Source organism: Monodelphis domestica, chromosome 3, assembly GCF_027887165.1.
Source record: "Monodelphis domestica isolate mMonDom1 chromosome 3, mMonDom1.pri, whole genome shotgun sequence".
Classification (NCBI taxonomy): domain Eukaryota; kingdom Metazoa; phylum Chordata; class Mammalia; order Didelphimorphia; family Didelphidae; genus Monodelphis; species Monodelphis domestica.
This window is the reverse complement of record NC_077229.1, coordinates 110,947,353-110,966,110: the sequence shown is the minus strand read 5'-3', so window position 1 is coordinate 110,966,110 and position 18,758 is coordinate 110,947,353. Positions and strand designations below refer to the sequence as shown.

Genomic DNA, 18,758 nt, shown 5'->3' with positions numbered 1-18,758 from the left:
ATTGGATGAGGGGCTTGATAATAATCCTCTGGGGCCTATTCAGAACTCTAGCAATCTGAAAAGAGAGAAGAGAACTTTCCAGCTAATCCCCTGAGAAAGAATTGATTTGAGGGAAAGGACATACCCTTGCACTCCTTTGAGTGGAGGAGGATTTCTGGTGAATTTTGGATGACTTCTTATCTTCCCAAATCCATCATCCTTGGAACAGCTCAGCAGTATTTGCATCAGGAGATGGGAAGAGACATGATGTGGAGTTAAGAAAAGCCTGCTATTCAAAGTGAGGGAGTGAGGGGCATGATAGTTCTGTCCTACAATTCCCAGGAATAAGGCTCCCAAGTTTTAGGAAAGTCATTAACAAACTAGACATCCAGTGGAGGTGGGCTTCTGCTTCCTGTACTCTTCAGGACTTTTTCTGCTCTAGCTTTAGTTTCTTCCTTTAAACCTAGCCCAGGAGTTAATGATTTCAGCTCTGTTCTTCCTTTGATTCCTTTGCCCTTTATTATAATTTTATGCATGTGTGTATATATATAGATATTAATTTAGGTAATTTACATATATGTATATATGTAGTGCATATGTGTTATATGTGTGTGCGTGTATAAATAATCAGTCCTGGATTATTCCCATCATTTACCTTCTTTACTCCCACTTACAAGTCACTGTGGCCTGTTCCAGGGTAAGAGTGAAACTGAGGAGTGTATTGAAACTCAGAAAGTTAGAAGCAGAGATGAGAAGGGATTGAAGGTTGATGGGCAAATAAAATAAATTCCTCCACTGCCCACTTCTAAGCTATATATGCTTCATTGCGCACCTCAGTTCATGCCTCCTGGATCAGGAACTGGGTAGCATTCTCCATCATTCATCCTTCAAAATCGTCATTGGTTGTTGGGTCGATCAGAAATAGAGCTTATTTGTACATAGTTGTTTGCATGTTGTCTCTGCCCTTAAGTGCAAGGAGTAGCTTTTGTTTTTTTTTTTTTAATTTCCAGTGCTTATTGCAGTGTCTGGTATGTAGTAGGTACTTAATCAATATTTAACTGTTGTTTACCTGTGTCTACTTATTTTGTGTGTATAAATATGTATGATTAAGTAACTATGATTAAAAATATATATATACGATAAATTGGAGATAATTAACAGAAGGAAGTCTTAGGCATTAAGAGGGATTAGTAAAGACATTCTATAAAAGGTAATTTTTGCTAGGATTTGAAGGAAGTTAGGCACCAATTTGTGTGGAAACTTTGGGGTTTAGTATTCTATAAAAGTATGAAGCCATCATTTTGACACGGCATCCCAACATAATCTCAGACTTCATTGAGAGATTTCTCAGATTCAGGAAGATAATAGTCTATCTATACGCTTTCCTTGGTTATACAGCATGTGTAATGTTATGTTCAGGACCATTTATAAGGAGGGTATTGACTGACTGCCCAAAAGTTCACTGTGATGCCTCATTAGGGCAGCATCAGGGCAGAGTACAAGCTCATCTTCCAGACCTCTGGAAGGGTGTGAGCAGTATTATGTCAAGAAATAGTGGAAAAAAAAAAGGGGGGGGTAGGCAACTAGGTAGTTTAATGGAAGAGAGGCAGGCCTAGAGATGGGAGGTCTTGGGTTCAAATGTTGCCTGAGAAGCCATTTCCCAGTTGACAAATGGTCAAAGGATATGAATAAGCAGTTTTCAAATCAAGTTTTTAGATGAAATCAAAGCTATCTATCATCATATGAAAAAATGTTCTAAAACCCTCTTAATGAGAGAAATGCAAATTAAAATAACTCTGAGGTACAACCTCACACCTATCAGATGGGCCAATATGATAGTGATAAACATTGGAGGGGATGTGGCAAAATTAGGAATGGTGCATTGCTAGTGGAGTTGTGAACTAATCCAACTATTCTGGAGGGTAATTTGGAACTATGCCCAATGGGCTATAACACTATGCCTACTCTTTGATCCTATAATACCACTACTAGGTCTGTATCCCAAAGAGATTTAAAAAAAGGGGGGGGGGAAGACCTACTTGTACAAAAATATTTATGGCTGCTTTTTTGAGGTGGCAAAGAATTGGAAATTGAGGGGATATTCATCAATTGGGGAATGGCTGGTAAAAAAAGATATAAGGGGAAGAGACCCAGAGAGGATAGTGGTAGTTTCCACTAAGGGATCCCCCTGAATACCCAGCCTTGATCTCCAGGGATTCTAACCTCCTCTGGTTAGTGAGAGTGAAGCAGAATCACTTTCTCTTATTGGGCCACTTACACAAACATCTTGGAGACAATTGATATTAAAAAAAAAAAAAACAGCATCACTTTTATTATAAGAGGTTATACAAACTGAGAGTTAGAACAAGGGGTCCCTAACTCTAAGGGATCTAGATAGTCACCCCAAAATCCACTATGTCCCCTGCAAGGGGCGAGCCTTCTGGTCTTCCAGCTAACTTATCAGCTCCCTATTTCTATCTAAGTGTTCACCAAAAGCTGACTCAGCTACCTGTCTATGACCCTCAGTAGTTGGTTAGATTTAGTTCACAAGCTGTCTCAAAAAACCATTATGATTGTTCTCAACCAGCTAAGCCCACCCCAGGGGGTCTGACCCCTGAGGTAAAACCTCAAAGCAGATCTGATAGGATTTTTAGATAAATACCTTCTGGAAAGCACAGCAGGTATGGCCAAATCCTTTTCTAGATGTTACCCAGTCAAACAGAGAACCTCCAAAGATGATTAGGGGTTTATTCCTTCTTCATAGATCAGTTGAGGTAGCTAAGCTCTGACAAACTGCCTTTTCACCACCCTTCTGGATAGGATGCCCCAAACCTCCTTCTAGGACTTCATTCACTCTATCTGTTGTCACTTCCAAACTGTTCCTCCTCTGCCTTCTGCCTGCTAAAATCCTTTTCCTAGAGTTCCTAGGGCCTGTGCATTAAAGACAGCTTTCTACTTCTCTTCAATCTTATCCTATCTCTATTCTTTTCCCATTACACTGAACAAATTGTGGCATATGATCGTGATGGAATACTATTGTGCTGTAAGAAATAAGATGATTTCAGAAAGAGCTGGAAAGCCTGTATGAACTGATGCAGAATGAAATAAGCAGAACCAGGAGAACATTGTACATAGTAACAGCAATATTATAAAATGATCAACTGTGATAGATTTAGATCTAAAATTTCTCCTATCTTCTCTTCCCTCTCCCTTCCCAGAGATGGTAAGCAATTTTATCTGATTTATATATGTATGATCATGCAAGCAGATTTCCATATTGGTTAGTGTTGTGAGAGAATACTCATATAAACCAAAACTCCCAAATAAATACACAAATCAAATACTGTGAAAATGTATGCTTTGATCTGCATTTCAACTCGAACAGTTCTTTCTCTGGAGGTGGATAACAATGTTTGTTATATGTCCTTTAGAAATGTCTTGGATCATTGTATTGCTGAGAATAGCTAAGTCTTTCATCTTTGATCATTGTAGAATATTTCTGTCACTGTGTACAATGTTCCTCTAGTTCTGCTTCCTTCACTCTGCATTAGTTCATGTAGATCTTTCCAGCTTTTTAGGAAATCCTCTTGCTCATCATTTCCTATAGCACAATAATATTCCATCACAATACCATTGTGCTCAAAGGAATAATAAACTGGATGAATTCCATGTGAACTGGAACGACCTCCAGAAATTGATGCAGAGTGAGAGAAGCAGAACCAGGAGAACATTGTATACAGAGACTGATACACTGTGGCACAATCGAATGTAATGGACTTCTCTACTAGCAGCAATGCAATGATCCAGAACAACTGGGAGGGATCTATGAGAATGAACACTATCCATATCTAGAGGAAAAACTGTGGGAGTAGAAACAGAAGAAAAACAACTGCTTGATCACATGGGTTGAAGGGATATGGCTGGAAATGTAGACTCTAAATGAACATCCTAATGCAAACACCAACAACATGGAAATAGGTTCTGATCAATGACACATTTAAAACCCAGTGGAATTGCATGTTGGCTATGGGAAGGGGTGGAGGAAGGGGAGGGAGGGAAAGAAATATTATTCTTGTAACCAAGGAATAATGTCCTAAATTGATTAAATAAAATTTTCAAAAAAATATTCCATCATAATCACATACCATAGTTGTTTGGCTGTTTTCTAATAGATGGATATCTCTTCAGTTTTGAAGTCTTTATCATCATGAAAAGAGCTATTATAAATATTTTTGTAAAAGTAGATCTTTTCTCCCTATCTTTGATCTCTTTGGGATCTAAATCTAGTAGTGATATTATAGGATCAAAGGGCCCTCTAGAATTGTTGAATCAGTTCACAACTCCACCAATAATGCATTCGTGTCTCAAATTTGAAAAGACAAACTTTTTTACAAGTTAATTCTATCAGGCCACATAACCTTAGTTAGCATTTATATAGCACCTGTAAGATTCACAATATACTTTACAAATAACTTCTCATTTTGTTTTCAAAACAATATTCTGGGTAGATGCTATTTTTATTTCTATCCTACCAATGAGGAAACTGAGGCAGACAAAGGTTAAGTCACTTGTCTAGGGTCATACAGCTAGTAAGTGCCTGAATCTGGATTTGAATTCTGGTCTTCCTGATTCTAGACTGCAGGCCCAGTGCTCTATCAATTGTATCATCTATCTTATTCACATTATTTGTTGAAAAGTTAGAGAGAACACATGATCCTGTTCTACTTGCCATTTATCAGTTATAAAACAAAAACACAAAACATAAACCTCAAGTAAATAGAGAAAAATGCCACCCTCAAGGTAGCTCTCTTTTCAACTCTATGACTCCTGTGCATTTGTTAAAATCTTCAAAGATTCCTTGGTAGTGGCAGCCATAGAGTTAACTTTGTGCCACAGATTGTCTCTAGTGAAGTGCAAAACAGGAAACATGCTCAACAAAGGTGTTTGCCAGTTTAATGGAATCCATCCTGGGCAGAGCCCAGACAGAGGATGCTTCCTGTTAGAGGATGAAGTCTTACCATTGCTATTGTTTTCAAATGATCTAATATGTAGGGCAAAGAATATGCCATTTTCCTCAATGAGATACATGCCCACTCAGATGATAAACCTGACAGTCAATCCAGAGAAAACTCAATAGACAAAGGATGGCTATGGTCCATGACCCACACTAGAATGAAGCAGTCCCTCAGCATCTATGTCTTAGACAGACAGTGCAGATGGATGAGAAAGGGGACCTGTAATGGAGTCGTAGAGGAGCCAAGCAGGCTGGATTGCATTTGGGAAATTGAGGCAGCATTTTTGAACAATCCTAAGCTATTTCCAGGTACAAAAACTTGTCTTTATAACATTAATATTTTTCCTGTGGTACTCTGTAGTTATGAATGCCACAAGAATTCGAATTACTGTGGACTCAAAGGACAACAGAGAGTTCAGTCAAGTCAACCAGCATTTATATACTGTGCTAAGTGTTGGGGATACAAAGAAAGCTGACAACAGACAAACTAAGAAACAAGATTCAGTCTCCCTTTTCTGGGAGTTCATAGTCAAATGAGGGAGGCAAGATGCAAATAACTTCAAACAAGGGAACTGATGAATTGGTGGGATGACAGTAAGATTAAAGAGGTCTGTAAAGGGCTTTTTTTTCTTTAAAATTTTTAATTAAAAAATTTTCCCCATGGTTACATGATTCTTGTTATCTCTCTCCCCTTTTTCCTCCCCCCTCCTAAAATTGACAAGCAATTTCACTGGCTTATACATATATTATCACTCATTACCTATTTCTATATTATTCATTTTTGTATTAGAATAATCTTTTAAGACCAAAATCCCATCACATACCCATATAAACAAGTGATAAATCCTATGTTTTCCTGAGGATTTCTACTTCCATATTCCTTTTTCTAGATGTGGGTAGCATTCTTTCTCATAAGTCCCTCAGGATTGTCCTGGATTATTGCATTGCTTTTAGTAGCAAAGTCTATTACATTTGATTATCCCACCATTTTCAGTTACTGTGTGTAATGATCTCCTGGTTCTGCTTATTTCACTCCACTTCAATTCATGGAGGCCTTTCCAGTTCACATGGAAATCCTCCAGTTCATCATTCCTTATAGCACAATAGTATTCCATCACCATCAGATACCACAATTTATTCAGCCATTCCCCAATCAAGGGACATCCCTCATTTTACAATTTTTTGCCACCACAAAAAGCACAGCTATAAATATTTTTGTACAAATGGAACCTTTTCCATTTTTTAAAATCTCTTTGAGATACAGACCCAGTAGTGCTACTGCTGGATCAAAGGACATGCATTCTTTTAAAGTCCTTTGGATATAATTACAAATTGCTTTTCAGAATGGTTGGATCAATCTGTGAAGGGCTTTTTGCAGAAGGTGGGACTTAACCTGGGATTTGAAAGAGGAAGCCGAGATGAGGAGGGAGAGTTTTCCAGGCTTGGGGGACAATCAGGAAAAATGCCCTGAGATGGGAGATGAAGTGTCTTCTATGAGGATCAGTAAATGGATGAGTTATCACTGTATTGAAGAATCCTCAGAGGGGAAGAAGGTGTGAAAAGGGAGCTATGTAGTGGGTTTGGGGATACAGGAGAGCATCTTCCTAGTGTCATTAAAGATATCCTCAAGAAGATATTCAGTGAGAATGAAAGGCTGCCTGGTAAATCAGTAGGACTACCCAGATGCTGCTCAGGTACTTGTCATGGGCACAGAGAAGAATCTCATGAGATGAGATGTGATGTCAGAGAAGGCTCATTGTGGTCTTAAAATTTAATCCAGTGGAGACAATTCAGACTATAGGTTCTGAGCTCTGAGTCTTATTCAAATGAGTTAACATATAATAAGCACTGTATAAATCCTGACTGTGATTATGGGGCAACTAGATAGCCAAGTGTCTAGAGCTCTGAACTTGCATTCAGGACTCAAGTTCCAATGTGACCATAGACATTTAACTAAGTAGCTCAACGACCCTGGACAAGTCACTTAACTTCTATCTGCCTCAGTTTCCTCATCTGTAAAATGGAGATAGTAATAGCACCTACCTAAGAGTTGTCAGTATAAAATGAGGTGACATATGTAAGGTGCTTTGCAAACCTTAAAGTAGTATATAAATGTTAGCTATTATTATTATTAACTATCATTATTATTATTGTTCCCAGCCTAGCTCCTGACAGCGTTAGGTGAGTCATAATCACAGAGAAGTCTTGGATATGCTTCCTTGTTTTACTATTGGAATGGATACCTGCATGGAGATAATCATGGCTCCATCAAAGTGCTGCCAAATTAGAATATGTCTAGAGGAAAGGAGAGAGAGTGTTGAGAGGACTAGAAAGGATTCCAGATCATGATTTGTTGAAGAAAGTGTAGGTGTATGGGCAGTGAGTTTGCTCAGTGCATAGAGAGACCAGCTTTGAGATGGGAGGTTCTGGGTTCAAATATGGCATTAGACACTTTTAGCTGCGTAACCCTGGATAATTAATACCAATTGCCTACCCATTACCACTCTTCTGTTTTAGAATCAATACTTAGCAGTGATTCTAAGACAGAAGATAAGGGTTTAAAAAAAAGAAATGTTGTAGGTGGGATTCCTTTGTAGTAAGGGACTGGACCCTGTTATTCAGTGAAAGGGCTTGCTTAAGTTAACACAGATAGAAATTCTCTGAATAGAAATGACATAGTGGTAGTACCACTGTACTCTGCTTCTGATAACTTCTGGGATATTGCGATCAGTTGTTCTGGGTGCCACAATGGGGGAAGACATTGATCACGTGAAGACTATCCAGAGGAAAATTTGTTTAGGAATCGTGGCTCAGTCTGTGGTTCCTCATTGTCCTTCTAGTTCCTTCCTTTCTAAGTCTGTCTTTCACTTACTCCATCTCTGTCTTTCTGTGTATGTCTCACTCATTAGAATGGAAGCTCTCTGGGTAGGGGTTGTTTTTCGTATTATTATTATTTGTTATGCCAGCTCTTAGCATGGTGCCTGGCAATATAGTAAGCACTTAATAAATATCTGTGGATTGATTGCTTGATTGTGAATCAGATTCAGGGAGGAGGGTTCTCTCCCCACCTCCTCCCATCCCAGCCCATCCCCACACTAAACTTTGGGAGCTTCTTCCAGGATTCTGAGCTGGGAACGTTGTGTATATCTTGGGATGTCTCGACTCGAGGGTTCCCTGGTTAGGGAACCATGGGGTGTCTTCTTCAGACAGGAAGTTGTGGTTTTATAAGCCCAGAAGGGATCTGGGCACTTCATAGAGCCCATGTGGCAGAAGAAATCTGCCCTTTAGCAGAGAAGCTAGGACACAGGGTGAGACGTGAGTTATCGTTTCCGCTCCCAGCTGCTGCATTACAGCAGGGGGAAACATTAAAAAGAAGAAAAGAAAACGTTTGTGTTTGGGGGCAGCCGGCCAGGAGCTGTGGGAACTGTGCTTCCCAGCTCTCCCCTGGAGGATCGTGGGGCAGAGGTTGGGGAAGGCTGGGTCACAGCTCCTGCTGTTCCTGCTTGCGTCATGTCTAGGAATCACTCAGTTTGCTATTCTCTGCTGATACTGACCCTTGGCCATATATAACTGGGGTCCTAGACTCAGCCAGGACAGGATTCTACATGGACCCCATGGCAGAGGGGATCAGGTGTGGGTAGGAAGACCTAGAATTAGATATTGCACCCTATACCTACTCGCCCACTGAATGATCCCTGGGTAAGACAGTCAACAAGCATTTATTACATGTTTACTGAGTGCCAGGCACTGTCAAGCTTTGGGGATACAAGTCAGTCAATCAGTCAACATTAATTGTGTGTGCCCAAGCACTGGGGACAAAAATCAATCAACTAAACATTTATTAAGTATCTTCTATATACCAGGCACTGTGCTAAGTCCTGGGTTTAGAAAAAGAGGCAAAAGATAGTCCCTACCCTTGAGGAACTCACTGTCTTTTAGGGGAGACAACATGCAAACAGCTATGTTCAAAAATGCATCTAAAGAGGGCAGCTGGGTAGCTCAGTGGATTGAGAGCCAGGCCTAGAGATAGGAGGTCCTATGTTCAAATCTGACCTCAGACACTTCCCAGCTGTGTGACCCTGGGCAAGTCACTTACCCCCATTGTCTAGCCCTTACCACTCTTCTGCCTTAGAACCAATACACAGTATTAATTCCAAGAGGGAAGGTGAGGGTTTAAAAAAATAAAAAAAAATGCATCTAAAATAATGGATATGGGATGTGGATAAATGGATAATAAAGGATAAAATGGAGGTAATTAACAGAGGGGAAGGGGCTAGCTGTAAGGGAGAATGGGAAAGGTGGAATTTTGGGTGGGAGGAAGCCAGGGAAGTCAGGTGGTAGAGACAGGGGAGAGAATTCCAGGCTTGGAGGACAGCTAATGAAAATGCCCTGAGTTGGGAGATGAGAGTGTTTTGTGTGAAGAACAGCAAAGAGAAAAGTTTACCCATCTGTAGAATAGGAATACTTATTGCTATTGTGTGTGGTGGTTGTAAAGCTTGATGACAGGGTCATGAATTCCAAGTGTTTTCTTTATCTTTAGTCTTGCCCTGTACTGTTCCATTTATTGTGGGCCTCAGTTTCCTCATTTATAAAGTGAGAGAGGTCCCTGCTCTAACAGTCTGGCATCCTATGATCCTGTGAAAGTTCTATCCTCTGAAATTGAGCAGAACAGAATGTCTATTCTCTTCTTTGCAAGATTCTTCTGATATTTGGACATGGTGCTCTGGGAAAAGTTGGCTCTGGAGTCAGGTGATTTGGGTTGAAGTCCCTGCTTTGACATTCTGACTTTGGAGAGTGACTTACTCTTTCTGGGATCATCATCTGTAAAATGAAAAGGATGAACTAGATGGCTCCAGGTTCCTTAGAGGCAATGTAGCAATAACGGATGGATTGCTAGACTCATGGATCAGGAAAGCTTGAGTTGAAATGTTGCTTTAGGGGCAGCTATATAGCACAGTGGATAGAGCATCAGGTCTAGAGACAGGAGGTCCTGGGTTCAAATGTGGCCAAGGACACTTACTGGTTGTGTGACTCTGGGCAACTCAACCCCCATTACCTAACCCTTATTGCTCTTCTATCTTAGAATTGAAACTAAGGCAGAAGATAAGGGTTAATGTATAAAAATGGGGCCAACTAGGTAGCTCAGTGGATGGGAGGTTCTGGGTTCAAGTCTGATTCCAGAAACTTCCTAGCTATGTGATCCTGAGCAAGACATTTAACCCCAATTGCCTAGCCCTTGTGGTTCTTCTGTCTTAGAATTGATACTAAGATAGAAGGTAAGGGTTGAATAAAAAAAGAAAAAGAAAGAAATACTGCCTTAGAGATTTACTAGCTCAGTGGGGCAAATACTCTCAGAGAGGTGATCTTTTTGAGCCTCAGTTTTTTATTCCCTTCTATTCCCTAATTATGTTACTATGCTAATAGTAATAACAGCTAGTATTTCTGTCAGTGTTTTAAGGTTTGCAAAAATATTTTTAAAATACTATTTTTTCCTCACAACCAACATAGGAGGGCAGTTGTTATTCCCATTTTATAGATGGGAAAACTGAAGTAGAGGTTAAGTGATTTGCCCAGGGTGACATAACTAGTAAGTATTTGAGGCCACATTTAAATTCTGGTCTTCCTGACTCCAGGCTCAGTATTCTTTCTGTTGTGACACTTAGGTGCCTTTCTGGTCTTTCCAACTTCAAAGGTATGATTCTATGATAAGATTATCCTATTTCTCTGACTTCTTGTCTTTTCTGAGTTCCAAGTTTGGTGGTTTTGTTTTTTAATTCACTGTGTGAACTTAATCAAGTTATTTGGGCTTTCTATATCCTTGGTTTCCTCATTTGTAAAAAGTAGATATCGGACTAGATGAGCCCAAAGTCCCGAGCATCTCTGAATCCTGCAATCCTAGGTTTGTTGCCCCGAGTCTTCTGATATACTTTTCTTCCTCTGTGTTTCCTCAGGCCTTCCCATCCCTCCCAAATAAGTGCCTTAGTAACCACAATTGACCTTATGGTAGATTAAGAAAACTCTGGTCTTGACATCAGGAGATCATGATTCCACTTCTTCCTCTGACACTTACCAGCTGTGTGATGCTGAGCAAGTTGTCTCCGCTCCTGGTGACTTCGTTTTGTCATATTTTAAAATGAAGGTCATAGTTATTTTGTGGATTAGTGAAGCAGTTAACCTCCCAGGGTGATTTTGAGGCAAGTGCTTTGGAAACTGAAACATTGTGTATGCATTCTATGGCACAGGTCTGCCCACATCAGGTTCAGCCTCAAAAACCATCTGTGGCTCAGTTCTCTTCCCACCACTAATCTATCCTCCATAGAGCTGCGAATCCAAAGTTTCTAAAGCATTTGGTTTGAAAATGTAGGCTCCTGCTCCAGAAGCAGCAAGAGATTCCTGCGAACCAGCAGGATCAATTATAATCAAAGCTTTTTTGGACTTACTTTAAGACCGAGCTCAAAACCAGACGTCCAGAATCATACCGTTTTTAAATGTCTAAGGCTAAATTTGAACTCGGGTCTGGCTAACCTGTATTTACTTATTTCTGTGTATACAATCTTTTGCTTGGGCATTTTTAGTAGCCTTCTAATTGGCCTTCATGCCTCTGTTTTCTTCCCATCTTTAATCTAGCCTCCATTTGCTGCAAATTTTATATTTCTAAAACATTTGGTCTGAAAATGCCACTTTCCTGCTCCAGAAATAGCAAGGGATCTGTGCAGCCAGTAGGATCAATTATAATTGTGTTTGGCATTTTGAATTCTTCACAATTTGACATTCGCCTATCTGTCCAGGCTTGTTACACTCATCACTCCCTTTCACAAACTCTCCTATTCAGCCAAATTGGTCTTCTTGCTGTCACACCTGACCTTACATCCCATCTCTGTCTGTGCCTTTATAAAGCCTTTACAAAAAAAAAAAAGTTCTCTGGGAATCCATTTCCCTCTCTGTTTAGGATTCCTGGCTTCTTCAGAGCTCTACTAAAGAGCCAGCCCCTCCATGAGACCTTTCCTGTTCTCTCTTGCTCAGCCCAGATTACCTGGTATTGACCAAATGTGTATACATGTTTTTTTCCCTGATAGAGTATAGACTTCTTGAGAGGAATCCTCAAGGACCTTTTCTTTCTCTTTTTCTTTTTCTTTGTTTCTTCAGTGCCCAGTAGGAGCCAATCCCTTTTCTTTTTTTGAAGATGAATTATTATTTATTATTATTTTAAAATGTCTTTATACCATAAAAAAATTCCCCAGGCATCTCCCTCCCTCCTCTCCTCACATGATAGAAGGCATCAATTGATCCCCAAATGTGTATATATAAAAATGATGTCTCATGTTTTTCTATATCAGTTATTTCTCCAGAGGGGGAATAATAAATGGTCTCTGATTGATATTGTGTCCTTCCAGTAGACTTTAGTAAGCTCCTTGAGGGAAGGGTCTAGTCTGTATTAGTCCCTTCCAATCAGAAGAAGCCTTTCTCAGCCCGGAGTCAGTAGTTGCTTTCTTCCCTGGATTCTCTCCAGTTCATTCTGTCTATATCTTTCTTTTATGTAGTTGTTTCTCTGTTTTCTCTTCAGGGACAGAGTTTTGCTTTTCTGTCTGTGTTGCTTAGAGCAATGCCCACTTATTGTTCCCTTGTTCAGTCATGTCTGACTCTTATGTGCTGCCGTGGACCATAGCATGGCTGCGCTGTCCATGGAGTTTTCTTGGCAGAGATAGTGGGATTTTTTGCCATTTCTTTTTCCAGTGGAGGAAGGCAAACAGAAGTTAAGTGACTTACCCAGGCTCATATAGCTAACAAAAAACTTGTTTGGCATTATTAGCCCTTTACAACATTCATTTTTGTATTTCTATAGTCTACGTTCTCTTTCCTCCCTCTTATTCTGCCACACTTGCTTTCCACCTCAAATGTTTACTAGCTGTGTGAGACTCCAGACAAGTCACCTAATCTATCTGCCTCAGTTTCCCAATATGTAAAAACGGGGGAATAATATGTACCTCTCATGATTGTTGTGAGAGTATAACATGATATTTGCCAAGTGCTTTGTAAACCTTAAAAAGCTATAAAAATGTTAGTTTTTGCTTTTGTTGTTGGTCTTTTGTCCATTCAAGGACAGATCTAGAGTTTAATTCAGAGCTGTTAAACAGAACCCCTAAGAAATGCTGATGGACTCATTTTCTCTTCAGAGCTAAAGGAATAAAACTTTCATAATGGCATTTTAGGCATACAAAGGGAGGTAATTTGGGGAAGCAATTTTCTCCTGACCTCTCAGTTTGCACTATATGGGTAGCCTCTTACTCTGTATATGTCCTCAACCTTTGGTGTCATCTCCTTTGTAGGGACTTGTGGGTTGGTTAAATGACTTGCTCAGGGTAAGTTCATGGAGATAAAGGATGGAGCCAGGATTCAAACCCAAGTCCTGTGACTGCATGTCTATGTGGTTTTATCTGTACAGTGTTCCTGTATTGCTGACTAGGAAGATGAATAAGACTGGTCAGTCAACAAGCATTTATTAAACACCTACTATGTGGGTCAGTTAGGTGACTCAGTGTATAGAAAACTAAGACTGGAGATAGGAGGTCATGGGTTCAAATTTGACCTGAGGCATTTCCTAGCTGAGAGCGACCCTATAATACAGGGTGGTATGGAATCAAGAGTTATAAGCTTCAGAGAATTTTACTTGGCTCTGGGGTTCAGAGGAAGAAGAGATTCACATTGACTGGATATAAATCAAGGAAGGCTTCAAAGAGGAGGCAATCAGTAAATATGGGCTGTGATTGGTTTGCATTCCATGCATATAGTTGGGGGCCAGAGTAATGCTTGGGGGCTTACTTCTTTGGGCCTCACTCATCTCCATGCCTTCAAAATCCCTTCTCACTTCTCTGCTATCTACTCTGGTCTCTCCTGTCTTTTGCCATGTGTCCTTTCTCCTTTCTCTGTCCCCTCCCTTATTAAGGCCTCAGACTTGGGGAGCTGAGTCCTAATCCCAAGTGTGCTGAAGCAGTCAACTCTAAAGATAGAGTTATGACTCCCTGGAGGAACTGGCTTCACTTCTTCCTTCCCTTTCCTTCTCTCTTCCTTCTTTAACATTTTTCTGAGATATGCATATGTATGTATGTATATATCTCGTCCTCTTCCTTTTCCCATCTCTCTGCTTTTCTTACTGTATATCTTGGTCTCTGGCTATGTTTGTCCCTTTCTCTCTTAGTGTTTATTTCTTTTCCTTTCTTCCTCTCTCCAGCTCTTTTTCTTACTTCCTTTTTCCTTCATCTTGTCCATCTCTCTCTCCTTTCTCTCTCCCTCTCTGTCCTTTTCAACTCTCCCTTCCTCCCTTCCAAATTGAAACAGAAGGACAGCAAATAATTCCTAAGATTCTATCTCTACTCCCTCCTTTCCCCCAGAGGATCTGGGTCCAATTTTCTCTTCCTTGAGGAGGACAGAAACAGGGATTGGAAGCTAAAGGGGAGGGAGGGAGAGGGAGAATGTGGTCCTTTCCTAAGTCTGGTAGTTAGGAGGGGGTAAAGACAGGATGCCCCTTTGCCCAGGCAGTGCTTCACTTCAAAATTGTCAGAATGAGGTCCTAGGGCAAGGTTGTTGGTGAGGGGTTGGGGTGGAAGGGTGTTTACGAGTTCCGTTCCATTCCTCTCTTCTTCGGGAAAGATTGATGAGACCTGCTCAGAGTCCAAGCCCAGAGAGGGCTTTTGACGTGGGTGCGACGTTTGCAAGCTCCCAGCTGTTGATAGGGGAGGGCAAACGAAGAAGGGAGGGGGTGATCTTCCAGAAAATAAAAACCGGATTTCACTTTCCTCTGCTCCACCAGGGTCACCTCTCCTAGGAGGCGTTCTTTTCTTGCAGCCTGGGAGTGAAAGGGCCATGGAGATGCCATCAGTGAGTATGGGCCTGGGCAGGCTTTGAGGCACTGGCCCTCCCCTCCTTAAGGGGCCAATCTGGAACCCTAAGAGTGTGCCTGAAGTCATAGGGATGGGGGCTGGTGTGCCTTCTGGCCCAAGTTTTGAAGGAATATTTTTGTCCTGAGGAGGGCAAAGGACAAATTGAATAATGCAGTATTAGAGATACTAAACTTAGAGTCAGGAGGCTTGGGTTCAAATCCTGTTTGTGGTGTTTAGCACGTGGCTGTGGGCAGGCAGCTTAGCTAGCTTTTCTGTGTCTCAGTTTTCTCTTGAAAAAAAATTCTTACATTTCTTATCTTACTAGGTTGTGGTGGGGAAAACTTTGTAAACCATAAAGAGCTTTAGAAATAGGAAGAACCATTGTTATTGTTGTTATTATTCATAGTAGAAACATGAAAATGGTGCTTCTGCTTTTAACTATTATGTTTGGCAGGTGGCTAGATCCTGAGGCTGGACCCTGTGGAGAACTGGGACATGGTCCCATTACTGGCTTACCATGTCACCTTTGACCAGCCGTACCAACTCACTGACCTTTGGTATTTTCCTCTGTGAAATGGGGAGATTGCTTCCTAGCCTTGTGAACATTGCAGGGATATGTTGAAGACAGGAACACTGATGTTCTTGAAAAGGATTTGAACTCTCAGGAACATAGATTATATGGAAGTCTCAGTTCTATATGCCACTGCTGATGGATGTCCCAGAAAAGACAGGTTGTGGGAGAGCTGTATGAGCCCAGAACAGAGTTTGTAGATCTTGGTGCTCATCCCCACTTTGGGCTTTGTGACTTGGGGCAAGCAACTACCTTTTCTGCTTGTGTTTCTTCTTTAATTAGGAAGTGGTCCTAGGTGGTCACTTAGCCCTTTTCCAGCTCTGACATCCCCTGCCACCTTATGGTTGAAGGCACCTAAGGAGCATGGGTCAGCTAGGTGGTTAGGTGGATAGAGCTCTGGACATGAGTTAAAATCTGACCTCAGATATCTACTATCTGGATGGCCCTGCTCAAGTCACTTAATTTCTGTCTGCTTCAGTTTCTTCATCCTAACCTGAGAATTATAATAGCATCTATTTCACATGTGAGGATCAGATAAAATATTTGTAAAGCACTTAGCACAGTGCCTGCCACATAGTAGGTGCTATATAAATATCTATTCCTTCTTTTTGCGAAGATATTCTGTGTTCTGTGTTTTAAGGTCCATCCCACCCTTGAATTCTGTGGTTCTGTAAGATCTCTTTCTTTACACTGTGGGGAAAACAAAGAAAAAAAGCTGTGGATGGCAGGCTATTTCTTGCCTTCTGGGATTCGAGTGAGCTCTGAAGATTGATGAAGTGCTGGTTTCCAGCCTTTTAGATGGGCCAAATATGAGCAACAGGAACAGGATTAATACTGTGGTAAGAGAAAGATAGATGTGGGGTAAACCCAAGGCAAAATTTCACATTCCCCCAGGACTTTGGAGATTCCTTCTAGCTCCAAACTCATGATTTCATGATCCTCTAAACTTCTTTGAAATGTTGGAAAAAATTCTGGCATAAGAGCCTAAAGATTTGGCTTTAAGTAGTAAATCTGTTTTGAGTGCAACTAGTTGTGGTTGCAAAGAAATCTTTTTAGACTGAGTCCCATTCAGTTCTCTTAAAATGAAGAAACTAAATATACTTTTGACCTGGTCCAGGTCCTTAATGAGTTATTATTAGAGCCAAAGTTGTCAGTATGACGCTTTGTAATTTGAGAAAGCTCTTGCCTTACAAAAAGCCTACAGGGCAGATAGTATTGCACCCATTTTACAGAATAATGGCTCAGAAGTAGCTCAAGATCACATAGAGAGATAGTAAGAGGCAGAGTCAGGATTTGAAACCAAAGTTGCTATAATCTTGTTCCTGCAATCACATTGCTTCTCTGGCCCGAGAGGCCGTACACTGCTGCCCTCTGTAGGTGGGTAGGGCTGGTTTCCTCTATTCTTAATGGCTCCTACTGTTGCCCTTGTCAAATTATTTTGCTGGCTTTTGGTCGATTTCCTCTTCTCTGTGTAAAGGTCTCAGTGATCACTTCTTACTGCGGTAAAGATTCATTCCTTTAGGAGTCTTTCTACTAACTTGCTTTTGGTCTGAGAAACAGAAGTATGTGTCAAGTAAAAGTGAGCAGGGGCAGCTAGGTGGCACAGTGGACAGAGTGCTTGGCCTGGAATCAAGAAGACTCATCTCTCTGAGTTCAAATGAGGTCTCAGATACTTATTAGCTGTGTGACCCTGGGCAAGTCACTTAACCTTGTTTGCCTCAATTTCCTAATCTGTTAAATGAGCTGAAGGAGGAAATGGTAAACCACATTAGTATTTTTGCCAAGATAAACACCAAGAGAGGTAACAGAGAGTTGTATATGGATGAAAAAGGCTGAAATAAAAGAGAATCAACAGGCCCCTGAGCCAGGAACTCCTCTTTGGGTTTGAGGCATAGAGTTCATGTTATATATTTGACCTCATGAGAAGAGGTGTGGCAGGAATATGTAGCATAAGATTTAGGACACCTAGGTTCAAATTCTGAATCTGGTTCTCACTAAGTGAACCATGGATAAGTCATTTAAATCCATGCTCCTTTTCTTAAAGATTGGCATAGTAATAACTGCATAACCTGCTTTATAGTGTTGCTGTGGCATAAGTTCTTTTTTTCAAATGTAAATAGTTGTTGCGATTATTATAATAATTCCTCTGTGGTTTAGGAGAGATGAAATTGTTGGGGAGCTGAGCCCCAGATATGTGAGCCGTTAACTAAACTAGCAGACAGGGATTGGAATCAGGAGGGTTTTGGCTTCCAATTTTGCTTTTGCCAATATTTTGTCTGAAAAGAGGCAAGTTCCATGAGATCTCAGTTTCCTTATATGTAAAATAGGAATGATAATATTTGTAGTATCTCCCTTACAAGGGTGTTATAATAAGTGTCGATCTAAATTGTTGTGCAAACCTGAGGTGTTCTGTACATGCTTACTTATCATTAGCTGTACTATTCTTTTTGGCCTTTCTGGATGGGTTTCTGATCCATATAACCATAGGGATCAGGAAAAGCCTCATGTAAGAATGGGTACCTGAGCAGAGCATTGAAGGAAGTTAGGGGGAATCTATGAAGTAAAGGGGACATGGAGAACCTCTTGGATGAAGGAGGGAGATGGAGTTGCCCTTTTTGTTGCCATCTAAGATCTTATTAGGTTTTTTGCCTTCTGGATCACTCTGTTGACCCAGATCTTTAAGAAGTTAAGCTTGAAGTACATTAACAATGCTCTCCCCACATCTACTATCTTTTCCAGATGAACTTCTCTTTGAATTTGAAGATGAGAAGTGGGGGACGGAGGGAGAGACAGAGAGACACACACATAGAGAAATTATCCAATGCAGTGAGGTCCCAGAGGGAAAAGGAGCATGTCACCTCAAGGATATCATTGGAAGGGGTGGTTAGGATTGGCAAGGGGAATGGAGCAAAGAGGGAAAGAATGGATGTGGACAAAGAGTGGCTTTAAAGGATGGGAAATGAGAGAAAAAGATTGGATATAAAAAGATGGGATCTGAAATCCTTTCAAGTTTTTTTAACTCTGTTCCTCTAACTCTTATTGAAGGGAACTTTCCCTTTTTGTTTCTCTAGGATTTTGTATTTTTCATAGAGGACTGGCTGGGAAATCCAGTATTGCCTTGGGAAAAGAGAACTGGACCTAGGATCATTGGGAAACCTGGCTTTGAGTTTTAGCTGACATCTTTCTGGGCTATGTGATTTAGGGTAGGCCATTTATCATCTCTGAGCTTTAGTTTTGTCATTGTTCAGTCACTCAGTTTTGTTTGACTCTCTGTGATCCTCTGGACCATAACTATTGAAGGGCTTTTCTTGGTAAG

General features: G+C 40.7%; 1 protein-coding gene across 12 annotated transcripts in view; it reads left to right on the top strand.

Annotated features, from left to right (window-relative positions):
• Positions 1 to 18,758, top strand: part of PTP4A3 (protein tyrosine phosphatase 4A3) — a 246,418-nt gene that overhangs the window by 125,838 nt on the left and 101,822 nt on the right. Inside the window, exon 4 of one of the 12 annotated variants that reach the window (XM_056823002.1) lies at positions 14,802 to 14,869. The exons of 10 other annotated variants lie outside the window; for them this stretch is intronic. The gene's annotated coding sequence lies outside the window, so the exon portion shown is untranslated. Of the gene's footprint in view, positions 1 to 14,801; positions 14,870 to 18,758 lie in introns of those variants that run through there. One more of the 12 variants, XM_056823000.1, reaches the window with a different exon arrangement.